The sequence below is a fragment of the Pleurodeles waltl genome, chromosome 12 (assembly GCF_031143425.1).
Source record: "Pleurodeles waltl isolate 20211129_DDA chromosome 12, aPleWal1.hap1.20221129, whole genome shotgun sequence".
In the NCBI taxonomy this organism is placed as follows: Eukaryota; Metazoa; Chordata; class Amphibia; order Caudata; family Salamandridae; genus Pleurodeles; species Pleurodeles waltl.
In genome coordinates, this window is record NC_090451.1 from 294714679 (window position 1) to 294729466 (window position 14788).

Sequence of the window (14788 nt, forward strand, 5' to 3'; positions counted from 1 at the left end):
GTTAGACATATAGGTGACTTATAAGTTACCTAAGTGCAGTGTAAAATGGCTGTGAAATAACGTGGACGTTATTTCACTCAGGCTGCAGTGGCAGGCCTGTGTAAGAATTGTCAGAGCTCCCTATGGGTGGCAAAAGAAATGCTGCAGCCCATAGGGATCTCCTGGAACCCCAATACCCTGGGTACCTCAGTACCATATACTAGGGAATTATAAGGGTGTTCCAGTAAGCCAATGTAAATTGGTAAAAATGGTCACTAGCCTGTCAGTGACAATTTGGAAAGAAATGAGAGAGCATAACCACTGAGGTTCTGGTTAGCAGAGCCTCAGTGAGACAGTTAGTCACTACACAGGTAACACATTCAGGCACACTTATGAGCACTGGGGCCCTGGGTTACCAGGGTCCCAGTGACACATACAACTAAAACAACATATATACAGTGAAAAATGGGGGTAACATGCCAGGCAAGATGGTACTTTCCTACACAACCCCCCCCCAAACGAAGGACAATAAGACTAGCCATGACCTGATGAGGCTTCATTGTCTAAGTGGAAATATCTGGAGAGTCCATCTGCATTGGAGTGGCTACTCCCAGGTCTATGTTCCACTGTATAGTCCATTCCCTGTAGGGATATGGACCACCTCAACAATTTAGGATTTTCACCTTTCATTTGTTTTAGCCAAAGTAGAGGTTTGTGGTCTGTCTGAACAATGAAGTGAGTGCCAAACAGGTATGGCCTCAACTTCTTCAGAGCCCAGACCACAGCAAAGGTCTCCCTCTCAATGGCAGACCAACGCTTTTCTCTAGGGGTCAACCTTCTACTAATAAAAGCAACAGGTTGATCCTGGCCCTCAGAATTAAGTTGTGATAGGACTGCCCCTACTCCTAATTCAGATGCATCAGTTTGGACACATAATTTTTTAGAGTAACAAGGGCTTTTCAGGACAGGTGCAGAGCACATGGCCTGCTTCAGCTCCTCAAAAGCTTTCTGACAGTTTGCTGTCCATAATACCTTTTTAGGCATTTTCTTGGATGTGAGGTCATTAAGAGGGGCTGCAATGGAGCCATAGTTCTTAATGAACCTCCTGTAATACCCAGTGAGGCCTAGGAAGGCTCTCACCTGAGTCTGAGTGGTAGGGGGAACCCAATCAATAATAGTTTGGATTTTCCCCTGAAGTGGTGCAATCTGTTCCCCACCAACAAGGTGTCCCAGATAAACCACCTTACCCTGCCCTATCTGGCACTTTGAAGCCTTGATAGTGAGGCCTGCCTTTTGCAGGGCCTCCAAAACTTTCCATAGGTGGACCAGGTGATCATCCCAGCTGGAGCTAAAGACAGCTATATTGTCCAAATATGCTGCACTGAAAGCTTCCAGCCCTTGCAGGACTGTGTTCACCAACCTCTGAAAAGTGGCAGGTGCATTTTTCAAACCAAAAGGCATTACAGTAAACTGGTAATGTCCTCCAATGGTAGAAAATGCAGTCTTAGGTTTAGCATCTTCTGACAATTTGATCTGCCAATACCCTGCAGTCAAATCAAAAGTGCTTAGATACTTGGCAGATGCCAGTGTATCTATGAGCTCATCTGCCCTGGGTATAGGGTGAGCATCAGTTTTGGTTACCAAGTTGAGACCTCTATAGTCTACACAAAACTGCATTTCCTTCTTTCCATCTTTGGAATGGGGTTTTGGTACCAGTACCACAGGAGAAGCCCATGGACTGTCAGAGTGCTCAACCACTCCTAGTTCTAACATTTTCTGGACCTCTTGCTTTATGCAGTCCCTGACATGGTCAGGCTGCCTATAGATCTTACTTTTGACAGGTAAACTGTCTCCAGTATCTATAGTGTGCTCACACCAAGAAGTGGTACCTGGCACAGTAGAGAAGAGTTCAGAGAATTGATCTAGGAGATTTATGCAATTATCTTTCTGCTCAGCAGTAAGACAATCAGCCAAAACTACACCTTCCACAAGAGCATCTTGATCTGTGGAAGAGAAGAGATCAGGTAGAGGATCACTGTCTTCTTCCTGTCCCTCATCAGTTGCCATGAGCAGGGTGAGATCAGCCCTGTCATAGTAGGGTTTCAGGCGGTTGACATGGAGCACCCTAAGGGGACTCCTGGCAGTGCCTAAGTCAACTAAATAGGTGACTTCTCCCTTCTTTTCAACAATTGTGTGGGGACCACTCCATTTATCTTGGAGTGCTCTTGGGGCCACAGGCTCCAAGACCCACACTTTCTGCCCTGGTTGGTACTGAACCAAAACAGCCTTCTGATCATGCCATTGCTTCTGGAGCTCTTGGCTGGCCTGAAGGTTTTTACTGGCCTTTTTCATGTACTCAGCCATCCTTGATCTGAGGCCAAGTACATAATCCACAATATCCTGCTTAGGAGCTTTTAAAGGTTGTTCCCAACCCTCCTTTACAAGTGTGAGTGGACCCCTAACAGGGTGTCCAAAAAGAAGTTCAAAGGGGCTGAAGCCCACTCCTTTCTGGGGTACCTCCCTGTAGGCAAAAAGGAGGCATGGTAGAAGGATATCCCATCTCCTGCGGAGTTTTTCAGGGAGACCCATAATCATGCCTTTGAGAGTTTTATTAAATCTCTCCACCAGTCCATTTGTTTGTGGATTATAGGGTGTTGTGAACTTGTACGTTACACCACACTCCTTCCACATGGCCTTTAAGTATGCAGACATGAAATTGCTTCCCCTGTCTGATACTACTTCCTTTGGGAAGCCCACCCTGGAAAATATTCCCAGGAGGGCCTTCGCCACTGCAGGTGCTGTAGTGGTCCTTAAAGGAATAGCTTCAGGATATCTTGTGGCATGGTCCACTACCACTAAGATAAACCTATTGCCTGAAGCAGTAGGAGGGTCAAGGGGGCCAACTATGTCAACCCCTACCCTTTCAAAGGGAACCCCAACCACAGGCAGTGGGATAAGGGGTGCCTTTGGGGTGCCACCTGTCTTGCCACTGGCTTGACGGGTTTCACAGGACTTACAAAATTCCTTTGTGTCCTCAGACATCCTAGGCCAATGAAACAGGGGAACAAGCCTGTCCCAAGTTTTCATTTGTCCTAGATGCCCAGCTAAGGGAATGTCATGTGCCAGTGTTAGGAGGAACTTTCTGTACTCCTGAGGAATCACTAATCTCCTGGCAGCTCCAGGTTTAGGATCCCTATGCTCAGTGTACAAGAGGTTGTCCTCCCAGTAAACTCTGTGAGAGTCACTGACATCCCCATTAGCCTGTTTGACAGCTTGCTGTCTGAGACCCTCTAATGTGGGACAGGTTTGCTGTGCCACACTCAGCTCCTCTCTGGCAGCCCCCCCTTCACCCAAAAGCTCAGCAGTGTCTGCTTCCAGCTCCTCTGGTGTAGGTTCTGCACAGGGAGGGAATTCTTCTTCCTCAGAAGTTGAATCCACTGTAGAGGGAGGGATAGTAGGAAGTGGTTTGCTTCTACCAGCCCTAGCTTTAGGGAGCACTTGGTCCATTGTTCCAGGATCCAAGCTTCCCTGTCCTTTTTGCTTTTTGGCCTGAGCCCTTGTCAAAGCAAAAATATGCCCTGGGATGCCCAGCATTGCTGCATGGGCCTCCAACTCCACATCTGACCAAGCTGATGTCTCCAAATCATTCCCTAATAGACAGTCTACAGGTAAATCTGAAGCTACCACAACTTTCTTTGGACCAGTAACCCCCCCCCAGTTGAGATTTACAACAGCCATGGGGTGGCTAAGTGTGTTGTTGTGAGCATCGGTTACTTGGTACTGGTGACCAAGTAGGTGTTGTTCAGGGTGGACCAGTTTCTCTATGACCATAGTCACACTGGCACCAGTGTCCCTGTAGGCCTGAACCTCAACACCATTTATTAGGGGTAGCTGCTTGTACTTATCCATATTAAGGGGACAAGCAACTAAGGTGGCTAAATCAATAGCCCCCTCAGAGACTAACACAGCCTCTGTGGCCTCCCTAACAAGGCCAACCCCAACTAAATTACCAAAAGTGAGCCCAGCTACTCCCTTGGATTGGCTATTAGTAGCTTTGCTCCCACCACCACTGCTATTAGTAGGGACACTAGGGGTAGCAGTAGGGGTTGTAGTGGTAGGAGCATTGGTGCCTTTCTTTGGACAACTGGGATCTGTTGTCCAATGGCCTTTTATTTTACATAAATAGCACCATGGTTTCTTTTCCTTGTTCTGATTAAAAGAGGATTTGGACCCACCACCCCCACCAGAGTGTTTTTGTGGGCCTGATGAAGACTCATTTTTAGATTTGTCCCCACCCTTGCCTGAAGACTTACCATCCTTCTTTTTGTTGCCATCTTTGTCACCCCCTGTATGAACTTTTCTGTTCACTCTTGTTCTGACCCATTTGTCTGCCTTCTTTCCCAATTCTTGGGGAGAGGTCAGATCAGAGTCCACCAAGTACTGGTGCAACAAATCAGACACACAATTATTAAGAATATGCTCTCTCAGGATTAAGTTATACAGGCTGTCATAATCAGTAACTTTACTGCCATGTAACCACCCCTCCAAGGCCTTCACTGAATGGTCAATGAAATCAACCCAGTCTTGTGAAGACTCCTTTTTGGTCTCTCTGAACTTTATCCTGTACTGTTCAGTGGTTAAGCCATAACCATCCAGGAGTGCATTCTTAAGAACTTGGAAATTATTAGCATCATTTTCTTTCACAGTAAGGAGCCTATCCCTACCTTTTCCACTAAATGATAGCCATAGGATAGCAGCCCACTGCCTTTGAGGGACATCCTGTACAACACAGGCCCTCTCAAGTGCAGCAAACCACTTGTTAATGTCATCCCCCTCCTTATAAGGGGGAACTATCTTGTGCAGATTCCTGGAATCATGCTCTTTTGCAGGATGACTATGGGGAATACTGCTGCTGCCACCATGGGTTTCTAAACCCAACTTCTGTCTTTCCTTCTCTAATTCAAAAGACTGTCTATCCAAATCCAGCTGTTGCTTTTTAAGCTTCAGTCTGGTTTGTTCCACCCTCAACTTATTGAGTTCCCTCTCTAACATTCTGTCATCAGGGTTGGTGGGAGGGACATTCCTAGATACAGAGGTATGATGGGAATGAACAGAAGGAGACCTGTCCCTTACAGAAGCCACCCTAACAGCTTGGCTAACAGAAACATTACTACCAGTATGGTGAGAATAAATGCTTTTGCTATGATGTGAGACAACACTATTTGTATGGTGTGGCTCATCATCATTACCAACTATGCTAGACTGTCTAGTAATGGGCAGGCTAGGAAGTTTCTTTCCTGAATCTTTTCCTGGGGGAGTCCCTGAATCAGATTGGGAACTATTAGGTACTTTTTCAACAGATGAGGCACCTATGGCCTTATCCTGTTCTCTAAGCATGTTAAGTAACAGTTCCAAGGAAGGATTCTTCCCTACACTCAAACCTCTCTCTATACAGAGACTCCTTGCTCTTTTCCAGCTAAGGTTGTCATCTGCAAGTTTGGACAGATCAACATTTTGGCCTGTGCCAGACATTTTTAGAGAGAGTTAAAGTGATAGTAAAAGATAAAAAGTTTGTCAGAGCTTTTAGAAAGACAGAGAAAAAAAACTTTTTCAACTTTTTAGAACTTTTTAGAAAGTTAGAGGTACTTTTCAGCACTTAGAAAAGAGTGAAAAGAGGAAATGCAAAACTTTTTGGCTATGTGTATATACACTGACCTTGTTTTGTATATTTTTCTCTTATGAAAAGTACAATGACAAGAGTGGTAAGCAGTCTCAAAGCACTTATCCCACCACTGCACAACCAATGTAGGAGGCTGGACTGGCTTGTAGTGAGTACCAAGGGGTACTTGCACCTTGCACCAGGCCCAGTTATCCATTATTAGTGTATAGGGTGTCTAGCAGCTTAGGCTGATAGATAATGGTAGCTTAGCAGAGCAGCTTAGGCTGAACTAGGAGACGTGTGAAGCTACTACAGTACCACTTAGTGTCATATGCACAATATCATAAGAAAACACAATACACAGTTATACTAAAAATAAAGGTACTTTATTTTTATGACAATATGCCAAAGTATCTTAGAGTGTACCCTCAGTGAGAGGATAGGAAATATACACAAGATATATATACACAATAGCAAAAATATGCAGTATAGTCTTAGAAAACAGTGCAAACAATGTATAGTTACAATAGGATGCAAAGGGGAAACATAGGGATAGGGGCAACACAAACCATATACTCCAAAAGTGGAATGCGAACCACGAATGGACCCCAAACCTATGTGACCTTGTAGAGGGTCGCTGGGACTATTAGAAAATAGTGAGAGTTAGAAAAATAACCCTCCCCAAGACCCTGAAAAGTGAGTGCAAAGTGCACTAAAGTTCCCCTAAGGACAAAGAAGTTGTGTTAGAGGAATAATGCAAGAAAGACACAAACCAACAAAGCAACAACTGTGGATTTCCAATCTAGGGTACCTGTGGAACAAGGGGACCAAGTCCAAAAGTCACAAGCAAGTCGGAGATGGGCAGATGCCCAGGAAATGCCAGCTGCGGGTGCAAAGAAGCTTCTACTGGACAGAAGAAGCTGCGGTTTCTGCAGGAACGAAAAGGGCTAGAGAATTCCCCCTTGGTGGACAGATCCCTCTCGCCGTGGAGAGTCGTGCAGAAGTGCTTTCCCGCTGAAAGAATGCCAACAAGCCTTGCTAGCTGCAAATCGTGCGGTTAGCAGTTTTGGACGCTGCTGAGGCCCAGGAGGGACCAGAAGGTCGCAAATTGGACCAGCAGAGAGAGGGGACGTCGAGAAAGACAAGGAGCCCTCTCTGAAGCCAGTAGCACCCGGAGAAGTGCCAGAAACAGGCACTATGAGGATGCGTGAAACGGTGCTCGCCGAAGTTGCACAAAGGAGTCCCACGTCGCCGGAGACCAACTTAGAAAGTCGTGCAATGCAGGTTAGAGTGCCGTGGTCCCAGGCTTGGCTGTGCACAAAGGATTTCTGCCGGAAGTGCACAGGGGCCGGAGTAGCTGCAAAAGTCGCGGTTCCCAGCAATGCAGCCCAGCGAGGTGAGGCAAGGACTTACCTCCACCAAACTTGGACTGAAGAGTCACTGGACTGTGGGGGTCACTTGGACAGAGTCGCTGGATTCGAGGGACCTCGCTCGTCGTGCTGAGAGGAGACCCAAGGGACCGGTAATGCAGCTTTTTGGTGCCTGCGGTTGCAGGGGGAAGATTCCGTCGACCCACGGGAGATTTCTTCGGAGCTTCTGGTGCAGAGAGGAGGCAGACTACCCCCACAGCATGCACAAGCAGGAAAACAGTCGAGAAGGTGGCAGGATCAGCGTTACAGAGTTGCAGTAGTCGTCTTTGCTACTATGTTGCAGGTTTGCAGGCTTCCAGCGCGGTCAGCAGTCGATTCCTTGGCAGAAGGTGAAGAGAGAGATGCAGAGGAACTCGGATGAGCTCTTGCATTCGTTATCTGAAGTTTCCCCAGAGACAGAGACCCTAAATAGCCAGAAAAGAGGGTTTGGCTACCTAGGAGAGAGGATAGGCTAGCAACACCTGAAGGAGCCTATCACAAGGAGTCTCTGACGTCACCTGGTGGCACTGGCCACTCAGAGCAGTCCAGTGAGCCAGCAGCACCTCTGTTTCCAAGATGGCAGAGGTCTGGAGCACACTGGAGGAGCTCTGGACACCTCCCAGGGGAGGTGCAGGTCAGGGAAGTGGTCACTCCCCTTTCCTTTGTCCAGTTTCGCGCCAGAGCAGGGCTAAGGGGTCCCCTGAACCGGTGTAGACTGGCTTATGCAGAATTGGGCACCTCTGTGCCCAACAAAGCATTTCCAGAGGCTGGGGGAGGCTACTCCTCCCCTGCCTTCACACCATTTTCCAAAGGGAGAGGGTGTCACACCCTCTCTCAGAGGAAGTTCTTTGTTCTGCCATCCTGGGCCAGGCCTGGCTGGACCCCAGGAGGGCAGCTGCCTGTCTGAGGGGTTGGCAGCAGCAGCAGCTGCAGTGAAACCCCAGGAAGGGCAGTTTGGCAGTACCAGGGTCTGTGCTACAGACCACTGGGATCATGGGATTGTGCCAACTATGCCAGGATGGCATAGAGGGGGCAATTCCATGATCATAGACATGTTACATGGCCATATTCGGAGTTACCATTGTGAAGCTACATATAGGTAGTGACCTATATGTAGTGCACGCGTGTAATGGTGTCCCCGCACTCACAAAGTTCAGGGAATTGGCTCTGAACAATGTGGGGGCACCTTGGCTAGTGCCAGGGTGCCCTCACACCAAGTAACTTTGCACCTAACCTTTACCAGGTAAAGGTTAGACATATAGGTGACTTATAAGTTACTTAAGTGCAGTGTAAAATGGCTGTGAAATAACGTGGACGTTATTTCACTCAGGCTGCAGTGGCAGGCCTGTGTAAGAATTGTCAGAGCTCCCTATGGGTGGCAAAAGAAATGCTGCAGCCCATAGGGATCTCCTGGAACCCCAATACCCTGGGTACCTCAGTACCATATACTAGGGAATTATAAGGGTGTTCCAGTAAGCCAATGTAAATTGGTAAAAATGGTCACTAGCCTGTCAGTGACAATTTGGAAAGAAATGAGAGAGCATAACCACTGAGGTTCTGGTTAGCAGAGCCTCAGTGAGACAGTTAGTCACTACACAGGTAACACATTCAGGCACACTTATGAGCACTGGGGCCCTGGGTTACCAGGGTCCCAGTGACACATACAACTAAAACAACATATATACAGTGAAAAATGGGGGTAACATGCCAGGCAAGATGGTACTTTCCTACACTAGTTATGAAAGACACATGTAGGAATTTGCAAAGCACAATAAAATAGCTAAGATTGTGATAAATGCCATGGAAAATATAATGCCCTGATTAGGGTTCAAGCCTCTTCTGCAGATGTTTGATTTTTTAATTCTTATTTTACTCATGTCGAAGTGGATACTCAGGACAAAGTGGATCCTCTGGAAATCACCCATTGGCCACAGCTGAAAAGTTGTCAGTTACTATAACATGCCATGTCATGTGGAATGGGGCAATTTGCTGTGAAGGAAAATACTAGGGAACGCTCCTGCCTCTCCTTCTGGAATCATCTCCCCTCAGTGCTATACTAGGCACCCCCACAGACTGCCCACTTGTGAGTGCCTTCCTGGGGCATGTTGAGTCTCTCCTTGTGCCCTGAATGATGCCAATAAAAGCATCTGCCCCTCTCAAATTGCTTCTTCCCCCATGAATTCTCACCTTCCTGCTTCCCTGAAGTGGGTTGGAAATCTTTACAGTTGTCTGAAGCTTGGGGACCTTAAAGGTTTTCATTTTTAACCTTCTAAAGGCCTTTTGTATCCTTTTTATGGTCACCCTTTATTATCATGAATACTCATGCTGAACTAGAGGTCAGCCACTTTTCCAAGTTCCCTACGATCAGTGAATTTGGAGTCACTCAGGTTCAAGCGTAGCTCTTTAAACAAATACTCAAAATATGCTTTTACCTAATCAAATTATACAGCTTATTGTAGTCATTTACTTTGCTGCCATTCACACAACCCTCCTATGTTTGAACAGACATGTCAGCAAAATCTTCCCAAGACTGTTGTGGCTAATTTGGGGTGTCTCTGAACTTCGGACAATAGTTTTCACGCGAGGGACCAAACTTGCAAATGAGGGTGGCCTTCAAGTTTAAGTACTGTACCTACCTCCTCCATGGATGTGCACAGGCTTCCACAGGCTTCCCAACAAAAATCCCCTAAGCAGCAAACCAATCTATGTCTGTGTTATCCTAAACCCTGTTGCAAGGGAGACGGTCTTAAAAATGTTAACTTTGTTATTACCCCTCCAATGCATCTCAGTATCTCTGCCACCATTGTTACTGGACCTCAAGTCTATTATGCACTAGCTCCAATCATGGCCAAGCATGTCCTATACTACCCCAAGGACTATTTAGCTTCTCTAATTCAACGGCTGAAGCAGACATTTCCTCCTCTGCAGAAAAAGCAGCAAGTGCTTTTATCTCCTCAACGGCCTGGACAGTTTTGTTTTCTCCTCAGAGGTCAGGGCAACAATTTTCTTCTCCAGGACAATGGTGGCCACTTGCAATTTCAAGTTCCTCTCAGCTATCTCCAGCTTACATCCCTTCAGTTCTGATAGGGTCACACTGCTAGAGGACACACTGTGCTCAGATCTATGCAGCACAGGTGATGCTGTTCCATCTGGAAAATCATCCTCGTGCATTGGTGCCTCTGTAACTTGATCCTCATTCTCTTGTGAGGAGATCTGTGTTTGGTGGCCCTCCTCCCAGGGACATGTGACTTTCGTGTCCCTGTTTGTGGCATTCTGATCCACTTTCAGCATTTTTGCTTTGGGGTGATTATGGACAAAAATACAATTGCTTCAAAAGGATCTACTAATGGGAAAATAAACATGATTAGACTATTAGAATGTTGAGAACGTTTTGAAACCAATTTGGTACTAAAGATGCAACTTTTGTAACAGTAATTATGCAGAGTAACCCAAATGTATTTTTAGTTCAGAGGCTAACAATATCCCTACAAAAGTTTGCCAGAAATTGGAGGATATCTCAAAAAGGATCCCAATTACACAAGGGAGATTCACTAATATTACTAATTTATTAATTTCAATAATATCACCAATAAAAGGACCATGGAAAGTAGTCACAGAAATGTAACAGAATTTCATGCATATAGGACATTTTCCATTGGCCATCAAAAACTAGAATTGTCTGGCGCCATTAAGAGCCTTAGGTTTATAGTCTGTATAATTTTAACTCAGTATACAAACCTCAAACAATATAGGCCCAACATACTCTATCCATAGTTAATTTTGTCAAAATCGTAGACCCTTCTAGTCTTCTGTGACAACATTTCAGTACTTTATAGCACTGGAAGTCCCCTTCATCAGGACCAGATTTCATTCTCAAAGTAAATGTATTCAGTACATGTGCTCAATTGAATCTCATATGCAACATGGAACATAAACATTTATAAAATACATGCACTACCAGAGCTACTTCAGTTACCTACAGTAAACTTAATACACCCCGCTCTACAGACTGTTTTCTCTTTCACATAATTTGAAAATTCCATTGTTTAAACTATAGCTCCCTGACCTGTTGAAAAATAAAAAGTAGATCAAAAGTCAACTATTCCCTTCACCTCAAAAGCTACTAAACCCACTATCACTATTCAAATCCCATGGTTGTTGGTGGGAAGCCCACCTAACAGTAAACAAAGCAGACCACTTCTGTATTACAAACAGTTTTAATAAATGGCAACATTCATTAATGATGGATGAAAAGTGATTAATTGCTGATCCTTATCTAGCTATTTATATAAAGTAACTCCTAGTCGAACGCTTCTCAAACCAGACATATCCTTTGAGTCTGAAACCCAGGGTCCGCATCCACATAAGGAAGCAACATTTGTGGTCTCCACATTGGTACAACCAATTTACCCTGTCTGGATCACTGCCAGTTCATAACACAGAAGTTACACCGGTATCCAATACAGGAACTCTCTGACACAATGTTCAAATTACGCTCTATAATAAGAAGAATATGTGCATGCTTGAAATTACTAGTAGGATATTACATTGTTTACTAAATGCCTTCTAATTCGCAATAGAGAAGAAATATCAAGTAAAACAGAGTCCAGAATAGAGCAACACGATTTGATGAAGGATCTCTCTCTTTCTACACAATAGAAAAACTGTTTGGGCTGCACCTTCCGTACGTCACATAGCTCAGGAAATGGATGCTGGTATATTTCAAGTGTATATTTCATTATGTCAGATGATTGGATGTGAAGATTAGATCTGAACATAGCTTATTATATGTTCCTTTAAAACGAGGAGCACAACAATACAGGCAGATGTGCAGAATGGCTCAGCAGTTATATTTGGCGATGTGCTTACTATAAGAAGTGCACTGGGTACTCATATGACCTGCAATGTGATGGTTTTTCATTTTTTAACTTATGGATAAAAAAAAGGCCTAAAAATACATATTTATATAGTAGCTAAAGTTTAGAACTAAGTGATGATATATCCTGTGTACTTTGATAATTGTCGAAGAAAAATGTATGGCTCTGTCAAAGTGATGGATCATACTATCTTCTAGGGTTCTAATATGCCTGTAATGTATATATACAGGAAGTATGACATCACTAACAATTGTGGATGGGCAAAAGATTATCTCAATAAAGATATGTCTTTCAAAAGTGTCCCTTAAGAACATGATTGTTATAGTGACAGCTAAGCAGAACTCCATGACCTCCAATATTGGCCCATCTTATGTCACTGTTGCTGGTGAAAATTAGACGCCTGCAAAAACCTGAACAGAATTTCTCACCTCAGAGCTCATACAGATCGGGATTTCAAGAACAAGCCTTGTCAGAGAGAAGCTGCAGAGAGATGTTGCAAGTACCTGGTGTGTGCACCACAATATTCACATGGCAGAATGCTGCAGGAGACTGTTTGAACTGAAAGGAATTTATGAGTTACTTGACCATGAGTGGCCCGCAGGGCTTTGCTGGGGCAGGGCGGCTTGGGGGCGGGTGTGGGAGAAAGGGTGTGGGAGAGGGATTAAAAAAAAAAATCACTTACCTGCTTCTCCACCACTGCTGCTGCACCAGTCCTCTTCTGCACTGCAGGCACAGGCTCCCAGCCTGCCCTGCAGCCAGTGCTGATGCTGCACAAAGCAGCATTCGGATTGGCTGGTACTTCCCAGCCAGGGCGCTCCAAGGCAGACTGGGAGCCTGTGCCAGCTCTCTCCAGCTGGAGAGAGCCTACTGCACATGTATGTTTGGCCGGCCTGAGACGGCTGGCTAAACAAACATGCGTGCTGAGGTGGAGTGCTGTGCACTCCCCCTCAATTCTCGTCATCCCTAATGCCCCGCCCCTTTTATCCCAAAACAATAATAAACTTAGTTTATTATCATTTTGTAATAAAGATTTTTGCTGCTGCTGCTTCGGGGGGGGGGGGGAGGGTGCTCCTCCGCCACAGCAGAGGAGCCGTGTCATTGTTTAAAAAAGAAAAAAACACAAGTAGGAAGAGTAAAATGTACACTTTGAAAACAGAAGGTATTACAGCATTGTAAATCCACAATATAAATGAAATCATATTTTATAGCACTTAAATTGATCTGCAAGAACACTTATTATGTGTTCCAAAATAAATAATTTAGGTTGAGATTGTTTCATTGTTTCCAATTGATTAGCACTTCAGCATACACATTTGGTACTTTCACTCTCCAGGTTTGTGCAATGTTTACTTTGAGTTATATCAGCTACTTTATACCTAGAACAAGATTATGTAGTATAAAGTAATCCTCCTTTCTTGATATATGTCCTCCTAATCAGTAGCTGAAACCTATTCCTTTATTGTTGCACAGTAATCATATTATGTTTATGACATTCCTGCTTTTTGTTATATTGTTTTGTCTTATTTATGCAGATTTTCCTTGGTTCCCACGAAGGAAAGCCTTGGTTTTATTAAAGGTACAGAAGCAAGTATTATGCTTTTCTTTCTTTGTTTGAGAACGATTCTGCTGTCCATGGTTGCTACATGAACTCTGCAGGTTATCCAGGAAGACCTGAAGTTCTCCACACCATTGAGCACAGAAATTGGTTGACCATAAGCTTGTGAAACTGTCCTTGATGGTCATATGGAGATTGGGAAATGATTGAACGAGGAGAAGAGAGTCGTCTGCGACTAGTATCAACAGAGTTCGGAACCATATCTGAACATAAATTAGTTATCACAACTAACAATACTCCCTCGCTCACAATAGAAAAATAGCAGGAGTGTAATGGAATTAATATGATTATTGTGCAGCAATAAAGGAATGGGTTTAATCTACTAACCAGCTCAGTTAGTATTGCTGTCCACATAGAGTGTGTGATCCAGCAAACTGAAACAATCACAAAATACTCAAACTTATTTTTTTGTTGAGAGCTTTTTCAGCTAATGAATAAACATTATTCTATCACAATAATACATAGGTAATCATTTATTCCACTGTAAGGATGGAAAAGTGACTGATTTTTTTACTTGAATCTGCAGCGAGCAAAATCTGCACAAGTTTCATGTGAGAGCTGCCACATTAAATTTAACTTAAAGTAGTAAATTGTAATATTATCATATATTGATAAGTACAAATGTCTTCCCCACAGGAGATTGTCAGCAACCGTGGTCTTTGATTCATTCAATTTGGAGTCACTTGTATTCTAATTGTGATGCAGGTGGAAATGCCGGTTTCTGCCTGTTTCAGAACTACAATTGTAGTAAGAAAAACGCAGTGTTGGGTTCCTCCCCATCAGCAACACAAAAGGATGATTGACGGAGTGCTGAACAATGCAAACATTCACCCTTAGTCACAGATCTGGGTTTAATACATTGCTTTTTTTCTCACCAAGCCACCCCAGTTTGGACCCAGCTATATGCAAATGAGTCTTGACCCTTTTCCTCATGGGAACAGTCCAGCCCGAACTGCCAGTCCAGGTCCTCCCTAGACTGGAAACAAGCATCCTGGGACCGGTCTCAGGGTATCACCCTTCATCGCCCAGGCTAGCTTGAATCCAGTGGCATAGTGAGCACAGGACCCACGTCTGGACATACACTTCCCACTTAGGGCAACTTTAGCAACAAAAAAGGATGATGGACAGAGTGCTGAACAATGCAACTCTCACCCCAAGTAACAGATCTGGGTTTAATCCATCATTCTTTTGCTCACTATGCCACCCCAGTTTGGACCCAGCCATATGCCTATCAGTCTTGACCCTGTCC